The sequence below is a fragment of the Trifolium pratense genome, linkage group LG1 (genome assembly GCF_020283565.1).
Source record: "Trifolium pratense cultivar HEN17-A07 linkage group LG1, ARS_RC_1.1, whole genome shotgun sequence".
Classification (NCBI taxonomy): Eukaryota; Viridiplantae; Streptophyta; class Magnoliopsida; order Fabales; family Fabaceae; genus Trifolium; species Trifolium pratense.
In genome coordinates, this window is record NC_060059.1 from 9,467,361 (window position 1) to 9,485,138 (window position 17,778).

Sequence of the window (17,778 nt, forward strand, 5' to 3'; positions counted from 1 at the left end):
TAATGTAATGAAATCTTGATCATCAAATTGAAATAGTGAATCACTAAGATTGCCCCACTGATAACTCCTCTCAAGATTTAGGGATCAAATTGATGGATAATATATTCTTCAATGATGCTGTTAATGTTTAATTACTTATTTGATTATGCTTATTTCAACTTGATTCATAATGTTATGTTGATTACTCAGCTTATAGTAAATTGTGTGATGTGTCATTCTATAAGTTGAATAGATGAAAGCATCATCGTAAAATGGAGTAACGGAGTAACATGATGTTGCAAAACTCTGCTGTGTCACGCCACGCCATCTAACTTATTAAATTTGTCATACTCCTATATCAGTTTTATTTTATATCTCCATTTTCGTTCCTAAATTCCACAATTTAATCCAAGCTCAACAATCAACATAATATCATCAAACAAATCTAAACAACCATAATAAAATTAAAAATTAAACATAACATAATATATCAACTATCAATTTGATCCCTAATCCTTGAGAGGATTAAATTAATAAATGATGTATTTTCTATAAACTATAACTAATTGATAATAGTTTAGCTCCAAAATCAAACGCCACAGGACAAACTCATCTTAATCGGTTACCATGGTGAAGAACAGATAATTGACGGAGAAGAAGTGTACGAGTAACGATCTAAACAAAAATAAAATAAAAAAAAACCCTAATCCTGATAAATTTCAAGGAAAAAAAAAAAGGACGATAGAAAGAGAATTCGTACCATTTTGATGTATAGTTGTTCAAATTTTGATTACTCTTTTTTCCAAGGTTGGTGAATCAGAAGGTTGATCGATGAAGATATTTCAGATTCGGAAAGTTTTGTTGATGAATGAATGCAGTGGCGATTCCAGTAATATTAGAGAGCCTAGGCAAAATTTTGGAGGGAATTTTATCAACCAAATTTCTAGATACAATAATATTTAAAAGACAAAGTTGTTTCTGCAATTCAAAAACATATTTAAATTACATTAGTACTTCTCTTTTTATGCAAAAGAAAATATTCTTCACAATATACACTTGTAGTATGCCTATTGTAAGGCTTGGTCAATTATGAAATCAACATAATATAATGTAATTTCCCCTAATGAAAGAAATCCATAACAAACAACTGTGAGAAAGAAACTGATATCTGATCAACGAGACTACATTTCAAACTGAATACAAATATCACAAGACTATCTTATTCTTATTTAATATTGTGTATAAGATCAAACTGAGATCAAGAATACAAGGTTTGTCATCAGCTTATAAAAGAAAGAAAGTGCTTCATCAACAAAGGTGATTTTGATCCATCAAAGTGAACACAACACAAATGTCCACAATTAAACAAAGTTTTAGTTGCAGTTACGATGACAATAATATCACAAAGTAGAAAATCACCAAGTTAGTTTACAACAAGAGGCATCATGAAATCAAATAGTTTTTAGAACAAAAACCCTTCATTCTCACTATTTTAGAACAAAAACACTATTGCAGAACCAACCAAAACTACTTATTTATATAACCAAAACAGCTTATTTATATAATCACTTAACAATCAAAACAGCTTAATAAATTTAAAATTCAAAACAACACCAAATCATCAAACAAAGATTCTAGATTGAGAAGGTTAGGTTGTTAAAAATTAATTGCAGTATGTTAGTTTGCTTACCTGAAACGAGACGAAGAAAAAGAGTGAGTGCGGTGCGGTGTGGTGTGGTGCGGCGCGGTGAGCTGAGCAGTGGTGCGGCTGCGGCGGAAGATTGAACGGCGTTACGGCGAGGTGAGGGAGAGAGATTGAGAGCAGTGAGAGAGGGATTGAGAGCGGCGGCCGGTGGCGGTGGGTGAGAGAGGAACAGCGATTTTGAGAGAGAGGGATCGAGAAAGAGAAAGCAAATTCTAACTCTTCCTTTTTCTGTTTTTGTTTTCATTTAAAAAAAAAATAAAAATATATATATATAAGAAGGGCAGCCCAGGCACGTGCCAGGCATGCCCGGCGGTATACTCGCCACTGAATGAATGAATGAATGAATGAAGCGAAAATTGTGATTTAGAAAGTTACGCTGTTATTAAAAAAAAAAAAAATTCGCTGGATCTTTCTTATCTGGCTAGTTTGGTCTCTAAGGCCCGCAAAACAGTTGACTCGTTACGGGCCGGAGACCAACACTTTAGGCCCCTTGTATGTTATTATATACGCCCCTCATATATTTTTAAGTTTTTCTTTACGCTCTATTAGGTTTTTCTTCCGGGTTTTTTCTTCTCTATGATTTTATTTTCTCAGTGTGACGTTGTTTGATTTTTAATATTGTTGTTGTGTTCATTTGATTTTTTGTCTTGTTACGGTGTTCGTTTGGTTGAAATTGATAGATCAGTTTGAATCAATTATTGATTAAACGAGTGACTAAGTTTTGCAATGATGCATATCCTGAGATATAGTTATATCGATGATTTTGATTTTATAACATTATTTGTAGGTATGAATATTTCTCATTTTATGTTATTAACTTTAATGTTGTGAGTTTGGTTGCATATTCAAGTTATATGTTGTGAACTTGGATCCTCAACTTATTTGAATGAATGGATATCTTTTTATTTTAGTCAAAAACATTTTGCTTGATGCCAATTAACTAGCTTATATTGTATTGGATTAAAACTTGATCGATTAAATGTTCTTGATAAACAAGCTTCTTTCGCCGCTTATATGGAGTAATTTTTGTTGAGATACTATCTGTTTCTGTTAGAATGAGAAACTATTTAAAAGTAGTGTTTGTTTTCGTTTTTGAGTAGCATAAGTATGTTTGGGTTTGTAGCTTATAGCTATGAAGCACATACTCTGATACGGATACTGCGACACGACACCGACACGGCGACACTGCTAATGTAAAAAATATAGGACACCGACACCGCTACATATTTATAAAAGATATAAATTGAGAATCAACATATATACATGTAAATCTAAGTTGGGCAAGTTATTTCTTAAGAAAAAATTTAAAACATGATATAATAATATTTTGCCTTTATTTATCTATCTACCATCGAAAAAAATTAAAATATTGTAATCAAACTGTATGTCTTCAATCCCTCATTGAACAATATTGTTGTTTCGACACATCTTTAACTCTTGTAGATATGTTTGATATGTTGTAAGGAGAATATAAGTAAAGAAAAAACAATTTTTTTTGTGACACTTGTCCGACACGTGTCGTGTGAATGTCTTACAAGTGTCGGACACGGATCAAAGGAGTGCCAAAGTAAAAAAAAATTGATTTTTTTTTGACACCGGTCTGACCTATCCGACACGTGTCGTACAAGTGTCATACGAGTGTCGGACACTGCGACACGCCTAATCATAGAGGTGTTTGTGCTTCATAGACTTATAGTGAGTTTTATTTTTTTGACATTTTCTCCAATTTTTTGTTTTAATTTTTTTCACTCTAGTAAATTAAAATAAAAATCCACTCTCAAATCTCAATACAAACTACCCATCTTCCACTTTGCGGTTGCCACAAGATAATAAACACAACTCATTTCTTGTACATTTTTTTTTTATCTAATCTAACATTATATACGTTAATAAGAATATGATAATTCATATTAATTTGTATATAATAAAAATAATTTGCGGTATACTCTGCATGAAGGTAATGCTGCAGGTGAGAGTTTGACTGAAAGAGTACTATGGTTTTTGTATTTATTATTAATTTTTAAGAACACAAATTCTTACCTATATCAATTTCAAAGTCTAAAATTTTGAGACCCAAATTTCTACGATATAATACAATAATTAAAGAAAACATTGGTAACATCCTACCAAAGAAGGTTTACACATCCTCGAAGTGGATGGTTTAAAATAAGGAAACCTGTAAGTATTGAAAGAGCATAAACCGCAATCCAATCAACAAGTTGAACTTTTTTTTTTTTTTGACTAAATCAACAAGTTGAACTTGCCTGCTACATACTAATTTTTAAAATTAGAATAGAGCATCCAAAAATTTTAAGATAGTTTAAGTGTTTATTCCTCCCCGGATAAAATGACATTTAAGATCTTTTTTGCTCAAAGATGTATCCAATAAGGACAATTTTAAATTTTAACATAATTAAAATAACAATTTTGCCAATGCAGTTAAATTAAAATTTTAATAGATCATCTTTCTTCCCCCTCCAATTTGAAGAACCAAAAAGTGGTATAGAAGAATTTTGATCCCCTCTCCTCTTGTCGCACTTTCAAAAATTGAACCAACAACTATAATTTAAAATATTCCCTCCAGTTTCCCTCATGTGCCAATTTTCACTTTTACCCTTGCAAACGTTATAAAAATGAGAAATTTGACACCCCTGCAGTTTTCTACTTAAACAACAGATTCAGTTCTCTACTTAAGTAGCAAACGCGTAAAATCTTGAAGTTTTAAACCGTGTAAAATCCTAAGAATAGATTTTACACATCCGCTACTTAAGTAGAGAATTATAGGGGTGTCAAATTTCTCATTCCTATAACGTCTACAACTTGAGTAGCAGAAGGGTAAAAATGAAAATTAGAATGACACGAAAGAATGTAAAGTAAGGCACGCCAAAAGGAATTCTCAAAAAAACCATCATGGATCTTTCTTTCCTCAGTCCTCACACACACACACCCAATCATTTCGTTTATTTCTTTATTATTTACCCTTTTTCCACATAACAGAAGACAACATCACTTTTCTTTTTCTTTTCTTTTTTGCGTCAAAAAAAAAGAAGTGATATTGTTCATTTTCCCAGTGCATCTAGGATAATAAGAACAATAACAATAATAATAAGCATAATACTAATAATGGTACATATAAATCCAGAATTTGACATTATGATCATAACAATTTTTCGTTTATTTCTAAGGATAGGAAACATTCATTGGGAAAGGTACTATCTCCACACCCCTCATATTTGTTACTCTCATTGAGATTATAAACATCAAAATGTTACTCTAAATTTTCTGAATCCATTATGGACTAAGAAAATTCTCAAGTAATTCACATTCTTCTATGGCTATCTCTTCTATTTTTGCTCTTTTATGAGTGTTACAATCTCAATTCTCAAGTAAAAGATCATCAAGAAACAATGGTTATTACAAGCGAAAACATGAAACCAAAACATTGGAATCAAAATTAATTTAAAACATCAATCCACTTTCTCAATTGTGTTTTCCTCCACTACAAACTAACTGAAATATAATTAACATCACTGTTTCATTATCACAGAAAAACTAAATAATAATTCTTTAGCCTCATCAGCAAATGAACACTCACCTAAGTTTGTCTCCTCATACGCTTCCTAAGCTTCTGATACTTATGTTTGTTCATCTTCTTCTTCCGCTTCTTCTTCGTGCTATCAGCCCAAAGGGTTCGAGCATCTTCCAAATCAGTATCCTCTGACACATTGGAAAGAAACCCATTTTCAAAAACAGGTTTTGAAGCAAACCCAAAAGGGAAGCTAGGGAAGATCAAGGTTGTACTCGAGGACCCAGCAAATTGATGCGTTAATATTGGGCTTGTTGGGAGGGGTTCATTTGGTAGGTTGAGTTCTTGGTTAAGTGGAACAATGGGGTTTGGTGTGTGTAAAGGATGAAAAGCAGTGATGAGTCTCGAGGATGGTTGTCTTTTCATAAGTTTCTGAAGCAATGAAGTCATTGAAGAACCCAAGACGAATTTTTCCTGTTTCATAAAAGGATTTAGAGTTATATACATGTTTGGTACATTATTTGAGCATATCAATGTTGTTGGAGACAGGAAGTAAACCACAACAAAATCTAAAATTTGCATCAAGCATATACTATCCCCTCCCAACACCACCACCCAGGCCTTTAAGATCTATTAAAACGACATGTTTCCGCCATGAGTGTGTGTGTGTAATAATGTATTAAAAAATTTCATTCAGGAAAGCACTAGCCATTCAACATGGACTGATAACCAATGTCAGACACTCCACAAGCACAGAAGGATACTCCCATCTCACATCCTTCAACTTTTTACTTCCGTTTTTATTTGAACTTTTGTAACAACCTAGTTTGGAGTTGCATACCACACTACTTAAACCATTTTCGTGAGGGGGGAACAAAAGTGAAATTAAACCAATAATATAATAACATACTAGTATAAAAAAAATTTAGGGGGACCGTGGCCTCTGCTAGTCCCCCCTTCTAGCTCAGTCCCCTATCTTTGAAATCTATAAAAATAAAAAAAAAAATAAAAAAAAAAAAAAAACTAATGCAGAGTTTTGCAACATCATGTTACTCCGTTACTCCATTTTACGATGATGCTTTCATCTATTCAACTTATAGAATGACACATCACACAATTTACTATAAGCTGAGTAATCAACATAACATTATGAATCAAGTTGAAATAAGCATAATCAAATAAGTAATTAAACATTAACAGCATCATTGAAGAATATATTATCCATCAATTTGATCCCTAAATCTTGAGAGGAGTTATCAGTGGGGCAATCTTAGTGATTCACTATTTCAATTTGATGATCAAGATTTCATTACATTAATAGTGTCAAATTGATAATAGTTTAACTTCAAAATCAAACATCAAAGGACATATTCATCAGTTACGATCACAAATACAGTATAACACAACACAAACATGAACCCTAACCCTAATCCTAATCAATTTCAGTCAATAAATAAATAAAAAAGAGAAGAGAAAGATAATTCGCACCATTTTGATGAATCGCTCTTCAAAATTTGATGACTAATTCTTTTCACAGTGCGTGAATCATAAGGTTAATGGATCGATGAAATCTCTCTGATTTGGAAAATGAAGAGAAAATGGCGGTTAAGGGGTTTCGCTGGATCTTCCTTTGACGGTGGTCGGAGTACTCATTATCTGGATATAGTATCGGGTTCTAAGGCCCGCACTGAATAATCCTTTGGGCTCTCGTTATAGGCCCAATACACTTAATGAAAGTTGTTATTTACGCCCCATCCATATTTAGCACAGTAAAGTCGGATGTTTTCTCTCCCCACCCCCCGTGAATCTTTTATCCCCCTGAGTTTCCAATTTTGCCCTTGAAAAAACTTCGATTCGTAGAAACCGAATTTTTTCTAGTGCAAATTCAGAGTAAATTTCGGTTTTTAGAAACCGAAATTTGTTTTCGAGGCAAAAAAAACTTCGGTTTCTACGAATCGAAGTTTTTTCAAGGGCAAAATTGGAAACTCAGGGGGATAAAAGATTCACGGGGGGTGGGGAGAGAAAACATCCGACTTTACTGTGCTAAATATGGATGGGGCGTAAATAACAACTTTCATTAAGTGTATTGGGCCTATAACGAGAGCCCAAAGGATTATTCAGTGCGGGCCTTAGAACCCGATACTATATCCAGATAATGAGTACTCCGACCACCGTCAAAGGAAGATCCAGCGAAACCCCTTAACCGCCATTTTCTCTTCATTTTCCAAATCAGAGAGATTTCATCGATCCATTAACCTTATGATTCACGCACTGTGAAAAGAATTAGTCATCAAATTTTGAAGAGCGATTCATCAAAATGGTGCGAATTATCTTTCTCTTCTCTTTTTTATTTATTTATTGACTGAAATTGATTAGGATTAGGGTTAGGGTTCATGTTTGTGTTGTGTTATACTGTATTTGTGATCGTAACTGATGAATATGTCCTTTGATGTTTGATTTTGAAGTTAAACTATTATCAATTTGACACTATTAATGTAATGAAATCTTGATCATCAAATTGAAATAGTGAATCACTAAGATTGCCCCACTGATAACTCCTCTCAAGATTTAGGGATCAAATTGATGGATAATATATTCTTCAATGATGCTGTTAATGTTTAATTACTTATTTGATTATGCTTATTTCAACTTGATTCATAATGTTATGTTGATTACTCAGCTTATAGTAAATTGTGTGATGTGTCATTCTATAAGTTGAATAGATGAAAGCATCATCGTAAAATGGAGTAACGGAGTAACATGATGTTGCAAAACTCTGCTGTGTCACGCCACGCCATCTAACTTATTAAATTTGTCATACTCCTATATCAGTTTTATTTTATATCTCCATTTTCGTTCCTAAATTCCACAATTTAATCCAAGCTCAACAATCAACATAATATCATCAAACAAATCTAAACAACCATAATAAAATTAAAAATTAAACATAACATAATATATCAACTATCAATTTGATCCCTAATCCTTGAGAGGATTAAATTAATAAATGATGTATTTTCTATAAACTATAACTAATTGATAATAGTTTAGCTCCAAAATCAAACGCCACAGGACAAACTCATCTTAATCGGTTACCATGGTGAAGAACAGATAATTGACGGAGAAGAAGTGTACGAGTAACGATCTAAACAAAAATAAAATAAAAAAAAACCCTAATCCTGATAAATTTCAAGGAAAAAAAAAAGGACGATAGAAAGAGAATTCGTACCATTTTGATGTATAGTTGTTCAAATTTTGATTACTCTTTTTTCCAAGGTTGGTGAATCAGAAGGTTGATCGATGAAGATATTTCAGATTCGGAAAGTTTTGTTGATGAATGAATGCAGTGGCGATTCCAGTAATATTAGAGAGCCTAGGCAAAATTTTGGAGGGAATTTTATCAACCAAATTTCTAGATACAATAATATTTAAAAGACAAAGTTGTTTCTGCAATTCAAAAACATATTTAAATTACATTAGTACTTCTCTTTTTATGCAAAAGAAAATATTCTTCACAATATACACTTGTAGTATGCCTATTGTAAGGCTTGGTCAATTATGAAATCAACATAATATAATGTAATTTCCCCTAATGAAAGAAATCCATAACAAACAACTGTGAGAAAGAAACTGATATCTGATCAACGAGACTACATTTCAAACTGAATACAAATATCACAAGACTATCTTATTCTTATTTAATATTGTGTATAAGATCAAACTGAGATCAAGAATACAAGGTTTGTCATCAGCTTATAAAAGAAAGAAAGTGCTTCATCAACAAAGGTGATTTTGATCCATCAAAGTGAACACAACACAAATGTCCACAATTAAACAAAGTTTTAGTTGCAGTTACGATGACAATAATATCACAAAGTAGAAAATCACCAAGTTAGTTTACAACAAGAGGCATCATGAAATCAAATAGTTTTTAGAACAAAAACCCTTCATTCTCACTATTTTAGAACAAAAACACTATTGCAGAACCAACCAAAACTACTTATTTATATAACCAAAACAGCTTATTTATATAATCACTTAACAATCAAAACAGCTTAATAAATTTAAAATTCAAAACAACACCAAATCATCAAACAAAGATTCTAGATTGAGAAGGTTAGGTTGTTAAAAATTAATTGCAGTATGTTAGTTTGCTTACCTGAAACGAGACGAAGAAAAAGAGTGAGTGCGGTGCGGTGTGGTGTGGTGCGGCGCGGTGAGCTGAGCAGTGGTGCGGCTGCGGCGGAAGATTGAACGGCGTTACGGCGAGGTGAGGGAGAGAGATTGAGAGCAGTGAGAGAGGGATTGAGAGCGGCGGCCGGTGGCGGTGGGTGAGAGAGGAACAGCGATTTTGAGAGAGAGGGATCGAGAAAGAGAAAGCAAATTCTAACTCTTCCTTTTTCTGTTTTTGTTTTCATTTAAAAAAAAAATAAAAATATATATATATAAGAAGGGCAGCCCAGGCACGTGCCAGGCATGCCCGGCGGTATACTCGCCACTGAATGAATGAATGAATGAATGAAGCGAAAATTGTGATTTAGAAAGTTACGCTGTTATTAAAAAAAAAAAAATTCGCTGGATCTTTCTTATCTGGCTAGTTTGGTCTCTAAGGCCCGCAAAACAGTTGACTCGTTACGGGCCGGAGACCAACACTTTAGGCCCCTTGTATGTTATTATATACGCCCCTCATATATTTTTAAGTTTTTCTTTACGCTCTATTAGGTTTTTCTTCCGGGTTTTTTCTTCTCTATGATTTTATTTTCTCAGTGTGACGTTGTTTGATTTTTAATATTGTTGTTGTGTTCATTTGATTTTTTGTCTTGTTACGGTGTTCGTTTGGTTGAAATTGATAGATCAGTTTGAATCAATTATTGATTAAACGAGTGACTAAGTTTTGCAATGATGCATATCCTGAGATATAGTTATATCGATGATTTTGATTTTATAACATTATTTGTAGGTATGAATATTTCTCATTTTATGTTATTAACTTTAATGTTGTGAGTTTGGTTGCATATTCAAGTTATATGTTGTGAACTTGGATCCTCAACTTATTTGAATGAATGGATATCTTTTTATTTTAGTCAAAAACATTTTGCTTGATGCCAATTAACTAGCTTATATTGTATTGGATTAAAACTTGATCGATTAAATGTTCTTGATAAACAAGCTTCTTTCGCCGCTTATATGGAGTAATTTTTGTTGAGATACTATCTGTTTCTGTTAGAATGAGAAACTATTTAAAAGTAGTGTTTGTTTTCGTTTTTGAGTAGCATAAGTATGTTTGGGTTTGTAGCTTATAGCTATGAAGCACATACTCTGATACGGATACTGCGACACGACACCGACACGGCGACACTGCTAATGTAAAAAATATAGGACACCGACACCGCTACATATTTATAAAAGATATAAATTGAGAATCAACATATATACATGTAAATCTAAGTTGGGCAAGTTATTTCTTAAGAAAAAATTTAAAACATGATATAATAATATTTTGCCTTTATTTATCTATCTACCATCGAAAAAAATTAAAATATTGTAATCAAACTGTATGTCTTCAATCCCTCATTGAACAATATTGTTGTTTCGACACATCTTTAACTCTTGTAGATATGTTTGATATGTTGTAAGGAGAATATAAGTAAAGAAAAAACAATTTTTTTTGTGACACTTGTCCGACACGTGTCGTGTGAATGTCTTACAAGTGTCGGACACGGATCAAAGGAGTGCCAAAGTAAAAAAAAATTGATTTTTTTTTGACACCGGTCTGACCTATCCGACACGTGTCGTACAAGTGTCATACGAGTGTCGGACACTGCGACACGCCTAATCATAGAGGTGTTTGTGCTTCATAGACTTATAGTGAGTTTTATTTTTTTGACATTTTCTCCAATTTTTTGTTTTAATTTTTTTCACTCTAGTAAATTAAAATAAAAATCCACTCTCAAATCTCAATACAAACTACCCATCTTCCACTTTGCGGTTGCCACAAGATAATAAACACAACTCATTTCTTGTACATTTTTTTTTTATCTAATCTAACATTATATACGTTAATAAGAATATGATAATTCATATTAATTTGTATATAATAAAAATAATTTGCGGTATACTCTGCATGAAGGTAATGCTGCAGGTGAGAGTTTGACTGAAAGAGTACTATGGTTTTTGTATTTATTATTAATTTTTAAGAACACAAATTCTTACCTATATCAATTTCAAAGTCTAAAATTTTGAGACCCAAATTTCTACGATATAATACAATAATTAAAGAAAACATTGGTAACATCCTACCAAAGAAGGTTTACACATCCTCGAAGTGGATGGTTTAAAATAAGGAAACCTGTAAGTATTGAAAGAGCATAAACCGCAATCCAATCAACAAGTTGAACTTTTTTTTTTTTTTGACTAAATCAACAAGTTGAACTTGCCTGCTACATACTAATTTTTAAAATTAGAATAGAGCATCCAAAAATTTTAAGATAGTTTAAGTGTTTATTCCTCCCCGGATAAAATGACATTTAAGATCTTTTTTGCTCAAAGATGTATCCAATAAGGACAATTTTAAATTTTAACATAATTAAAATAACAATTTTGCCAATGCAGTTAAATTAAAATTTTAATAGATCATCTTTCTTCCCCCTCCAATTTGAAGAACCAAAAAGTGGTATAGAAGAATTTTGATCCCCTCTCCTCTTGTCGCACTTTCAAAAATTGAACCAACAACTATAATTTAAAATATTCCCTCCAGTTTCCCTCATGTGCCAATTTTCACTTTTACCCTTGCAAACGTTATAAAAATGAGAAATTTGACACCCCTGCAGTTTTCTACTTAAACAACAGATTCAGTTCTCTACTTAAGTAGCAAACGCGTAAAATCTTGAAGTTTTAAACCGTGTAAAATCCTAAGAATAGATTTTACACATCCGCTACTTAAGTAGAGAATTATAGGGGTGTCAAATTTCTCATTCCTATAACGTCTACAACTTGAGTAGCAGAAGGGTAAAAATGAAAATTAGAATGACACGAAAGAATGTAAAGTAAGGCACGCCAAAAGGAATTCTCAAAAAAACCATCATGGATCTTTCTTTCCTCAGTCCTCACACACACACACCCAATCATTTCGTTTATTTCTTTATTATTTACCCTTTTTCCACATAACAGAAGACAACATCACTTTTCTTTTTCTTTTCTTTTTTGCGTCAAAAAAAAAGAAGTGATATTGTTCATTTTCCCAGTGCATCTAGGATAATAAGAACAATAACAATAATAATAAGCATAATACTAATAATGGTACATATAAATCCAGAATTTGACATTATGATCATAACAATTTTTCGTTTATTTCTAAGGATAGGAAACATTCATTGGGAAAGGTACTATCTCCACACCCCTCATATTTGTTACTCTCATTGAGATTATAAACATCAAAATGTTACTCTAAATTTTCTGAATCCATTATGGACTAAGAAAATTCTCAAGTAATTCACATTCTTCTATGGCTATCTCTTCTATTTTTGCTCTTTTATGAGTGTTACAATCTCAATTCTCAAGTAAAAGATCATCAAGAAACAATGGTTATTACAAGCGAAAACATGAAACCAAAACATTGGAATCAAAATTAATTTAAAACATCAATCCACTTTCTCAATTGTGTTTTCCTCCACTACAAACTAACTGAAATATAATTAACATCACTGTTTCATTATCACAGAAAAACTAAATAATAATTCTTTAGCCTCATCAGCAAATGAACACTCACCTAAGTTTGTCTCCTCATACGCTTCCTAAGCTTCTGATACTTATGTTTGTTCATCTTCTTCTTCCGCTTCTTCTTCGTGCTATCAGCCCAAAGGGTTCGAGCATCTTCCAAATCAGTATCCTCTGACACATTGGAAAGAAACCCATTTTCAAAAACAGGTTTTGAAGCAAACCCAAAAGGGAAGCTAGGGAAGATCAAGGTTGTACTCGAGGACCCAGCAAATTGATGCGTTAATATTGGGCTTGTTGGGAGGGGTTCATTTGGTAGGTTGAGTTCTTGGTTAAGTGGAACAATGGGGTTTGGTGTGTGTAAAGGATGAAAAGCAGTGATGAGTCTCGAGGATGGTTGTCTTTTCATAAGTTTCTGAAGCAATGAAGTCATTGAAGAACCCAAGACGAATTTTTCCTGTTTCATAAAAGGATTTAGAGTTATATACATGTTTGGTACATTATTTGAGCATATCAATGTTGTTGGAGACAGGAAGTAAACCACAACAAAATCTAAAATTTGCATCAAGCATATACTATCCCCTCCCAACACCACCACCCAGGCCTTTAAGATCTATTAAAACGACATGTTTCCGCCATGAGTGTGTGTGTGTAATAATGTATTAAAAAATTTCATTCAGGAAAGCACTAGCCATTCAACATGGACTGATAACCAATGTCAGACACTCCACAAGCACAGAAGGATACTCCCATCTCACATCCTTCAACTTTTTACTTCCGTTTTTATTTGAACTTTTGTAACAACCTAGTTTGGAGTTGCATACCACACTACTTAAACCATTTTCGTGAGGGGGGAACAAAAGTGAAATTAAACCAATAATATAATAACATACTAGTATAAAAAAAATTTAGGGGGACCGTGGCCTCTGCTAGTCCCCCCTTCTAGCTCAGTCCCCTATCTTTGAAATCTATAAAAATAAAAAAAAATAAAAAAAATAAAAAAAACTAATGCAGAGTTTTGCAACATCATGTTACTCAGTTACTCCATTTTACGATGATGCTTTCATCTATTCAACTTATAGAATGACACATCACACAATTTACTATAAGCTGAGTAATCAACATAACATTATGAATCAAGTTGAAATAAGCATAATCAAATAAGTAATTAAACATTAACAGCATCATTGAAGAATATATTATCCATCAATTTGATCCCTAAATCTTGAGAGGAGTTATCAGTGGGGCAATCTTAGTGATTCACTATTTCAATTTGATGATCAAGATTTCATTACATTAATAGTGTCAAATTGATAATAGTTTAACTTCAAAATCAAACATCAAAGGACATATTCATCAGTTACGATCACAAATACAGTATAACACAACACAAACATGAACCCTAACCCTAATCCTAATCAATTTCAGTCAATAAATAAATAAAAAAGAGAAGAGAAAGATAATTCGCACCATTTTGATGAATCGCTCTTCAAAATTTGATGACTAATTCTTTTCACAGTGCGTGAATCATAAGGTTAATGGATCGATGAAATCTCTCTGATTTGGAAAATGAAGAGAAAATGGCGGTTAAGGGGTTTCGCTGGATCTTCCTTTGACGGTGGTCGGAGTACTCATTATCTGGATATAGTATCGGGTTCTAAGGCCCGCACTGAATAATCCTTTGGGCTCTCGTTATAGGCCCAATACACTTAATGAAAGTTGTTATTTACGCCCCATCCATATTTAGCACAGTAAAGTCGGATGTTTTCTCTCCCCACCCCCCGTGAATCTTTTATCCCCCCTGAGTTTCCAATTTTGCCCTTGAAAAAACTTCGATTCGTAGAAACCGAATTTTTTCTAGTGCAAATTCAGAGTAAATTTCGGTTTTTAGAAACCGAAATTTGTTTTCAAGGCAAAAAAAACTTCGGTTTCTACGAATCGAAGTTTTTTCAAGGGCAAAATTGGAAACTCAGGGGGGATAAAAGATTCACGGGGGGTGGGGAGAGAAAACATCCGACTTTACTGTGCTAAATATGGATGGGGCGTAAATAACAACTTTCATTAAGTGTATTGGGCCTATAACGAGAGCCCAAAGGATTATTCAGTGCGGGCCTTAGAACCCGATACTATATCCAGATAATGAGTACTCCGACCACCGTCAAAGGAAGATCCAGCGAAACCCCTTAACCGCCATTTTCTCTTCATTTTCCAAATCAGAGAGATTTCATCGATCCATTAACCTTATGATTCACGCACTGTGAAAAGAATTAGTCATCAAATTTTGAAGAGCGATTCATCAAAATGGTGCGAATTATCTTTCTCTTCTCTTTTTTATTTATTTATTGACTGAAATTGATTAGGATTAGGGTTAGGGTTCATGTTTGTGTTGTGTTATACTGTATTTGTGATCGTAACTGATGAATATGTCCTTTGATGTTTGATTTTGAAGTTAAACTATTATCAATTTGACACTATTAATGTAATGAAATCTTGATCATCAAATTGAAATAGTGAATCACTAAGATTGCCCCACTGATAACTCCTCTCAAGATTTAGGGATCAAATTGATGGATAATATATTCTTCAATGATGCTGTTAATGTTTAATTACTTATTTGATTATGCTTATTTCAACTTGATTCATAATGTTATGTTGATTACTCAGCTTATAGTAAATTGTGTGATGTGTCATTCTATAAGTTGAATAGATGAAAGCATCATCGTAAAATGGAGTAACGGAGTAACATGATGTTGCAAAACTCTGCATTAGTTTTTTATTTTTTTTATTTTTTTTTTATTTTTATAGATTTCAAAGATAGGGGACTGAGCTAGAAGGGGGGACTAGCAGAGGCCACGGTCCCCCTAAATTTTTTTTATACTAGTATGTTATTATATTATTGGTTTAATTTCACTTTTGTTCCCCCCTCACGAAAATGGTTTAAGTAGTGTGGTATGCAACTCCAAACTAGGTTGTTACAAAAGTTCAAATAAAAACGGAAGTAAAAAGTTGAAGGATGTGAGATGGGAGTATCCTTCTGTGCTTGTGGAGTGTCTGACATTGGTTATCAGTCCATGTTGAATGGCTAGTGCTTTCCTGAATGAAATTTTTTAATACATTATTACACACACACACTCATGGCGGAAACATGTCGTTTTAATAGATCTTAAAGGCCTGGGTGGTGGTGTTGGGAGGGGATAGTATATGCTTGATGCAAATTTTAGATTTTGTTGTGGTTTACTTCCTGTCTCCAACAACATTGATATGCTCAAATAATGTACCAAACATGTATATAACTCTAAATCCTTTTATGAAACAGGAAAAATTCGTCTTGGGTTCTTCAATGACTTCATTGCTTCAGAAACTTATGAAAAGACAACCATCCTCGAGACTCATCACTGCTTTTCATCCTTTACACACACCAAACCCCATTGTTCCACTTAACCAAGAACTCAACCTACCAAATGAACCCCTCCCAACAAGCCCAATATTAACGCATCAATTTGCTGGGTCCTCGAGTACAACCTTGATCTTCCCTAGCTTCCCTTTTGGGTTTGCTTCAAAACCTGTTTTTGAAAATGGGTTTCTTTCCAATGTGTCAGAGGATACTGATTTGGAAGATGCTCGAACCCTTTGGGCTGATAGCACGAAGAAGAAGCGGAAGAAGAAGATGAACAAACATAAGTATCAGAAGCTTAGGAAGCGTATGAGGAGACAAACTTAGGTGAGTGTTCATTTGCTGATGAGGCTAAAGAATTATTATTTAGTTTTTCTGTGATAATGAAACAGTGATGTTAATTATATTTCAGTTAGTTTGTAGTGGAGGAAAACACAATTGAGAAAGTGGATTGATGTTTTAAATTAATTTTGATTCCAATGTTTTGGTTTCATGTTTTCGCTTGTAATAACCATTGTTTCTTGATGATCTTTTACTTGAGAATTGAGATTGTAACACTCATAAAAGAGCAAAAATAGAAGAGATAGCCATAGAAGAATGTGAATTACTTGAGAATTTTCTTAGTCCATAATGGATTCAGAAAATTTAGAGTAACATTTTGATGTTTATAATCTCAATGAGAGTAACAAATATGAGGGGTGTGGAGATAGTACCTTTCCCAATGAATGTTTCCTATCCTTAGGGGGGTGTATTGGATTGGGATTTCATGAGACAATTTTGGCAAAAAAAGTCTTGATGATTTTATGAGATTTTGTTGGACTATATTGATTTTGTGAGATTTTAAAGACTTTTTTACAGAGACTTTTTTACAATCAAGATTTTTAACACATGATTTGAATGGATTTTGAGAGATTTTTTTCAAAAAACTTTTTACAATCAAGATTTCATAATACTTTATATATTAAGAAACTTTTGTATATTAGGCAAATTTTAAAAGAATCAATAAATTTTAATAAAAGAAATTATATTTTTTTTGGGAATCCAAATTTTTAAACAAAAAAAAAGCCTTACATTTTTTTCACGTATATGTTTCTAATCACAAATAAAAACCATTATCACCATTGATGAGAAAAGAAGCAGATGAAGGTAACGAAAAAATAATTGCCGTAAAAAGTTGTATTGAATCAAAAATTTGTAAAAAAGATGTAGAATTTGTTAAAAAAATATTTTTCTGCAAAAAAACATATTTGATAGAAGAAGAAGAAGAAGAAGAAGAAGAAGAACTGATATAATGATGATGAAAGTAAAAAATCTTGGAGAGTTTGAAAAAGTCTCAAGTCTTTTGGTGAGATTCTTGAACAAGTGAACAAAGAAAAGAAGAAGGAGTGCAGTGATGATGAACTATGAAAAAATAAAGAAAAAAAAAATTGATACAGTGATGATGAAAATAAAAAGTCT

The 17,778-nt window shown here is 32.8% G+C and overlaps 2 long non-coding RNA genes across 2 annotated transcripts; both read right to left on the minus strand.

Moving 5' to 3' along the window:
• Positions 1–738: 738 nt before the first annotated feature.
• Positions 739–2,008, minus strand: LOC123920127. Its single transcript, XR_006813543.1, has 2 exons — positions 1,670–2,008; positions 739–883 (listed from the first exon to the last, which is right to left on the minus strand). It is a non-coding gene; the product is annotated as an uncharacterized LOC123920127 (long non-coding RNA).
• Positions 2,009–8,438: 6,430 nt separating this feature from the next.
• On the minus strand, positions 8,439–9,708 carry LOC123920126. Its single transcript, XR_006813527.1, has 2 exons — positions 9,370–9,708; positions 8,439–8,583 (listed from the first exon to the last, which is right to left on the minus strand). It is a non-coding gene; the product is annotated as an uncharacterized LOC123920126 (long non-coding RNA).
• Between the last annotated feature and the right edge of the window lie 8,070 nt (positions 9,709–17,778).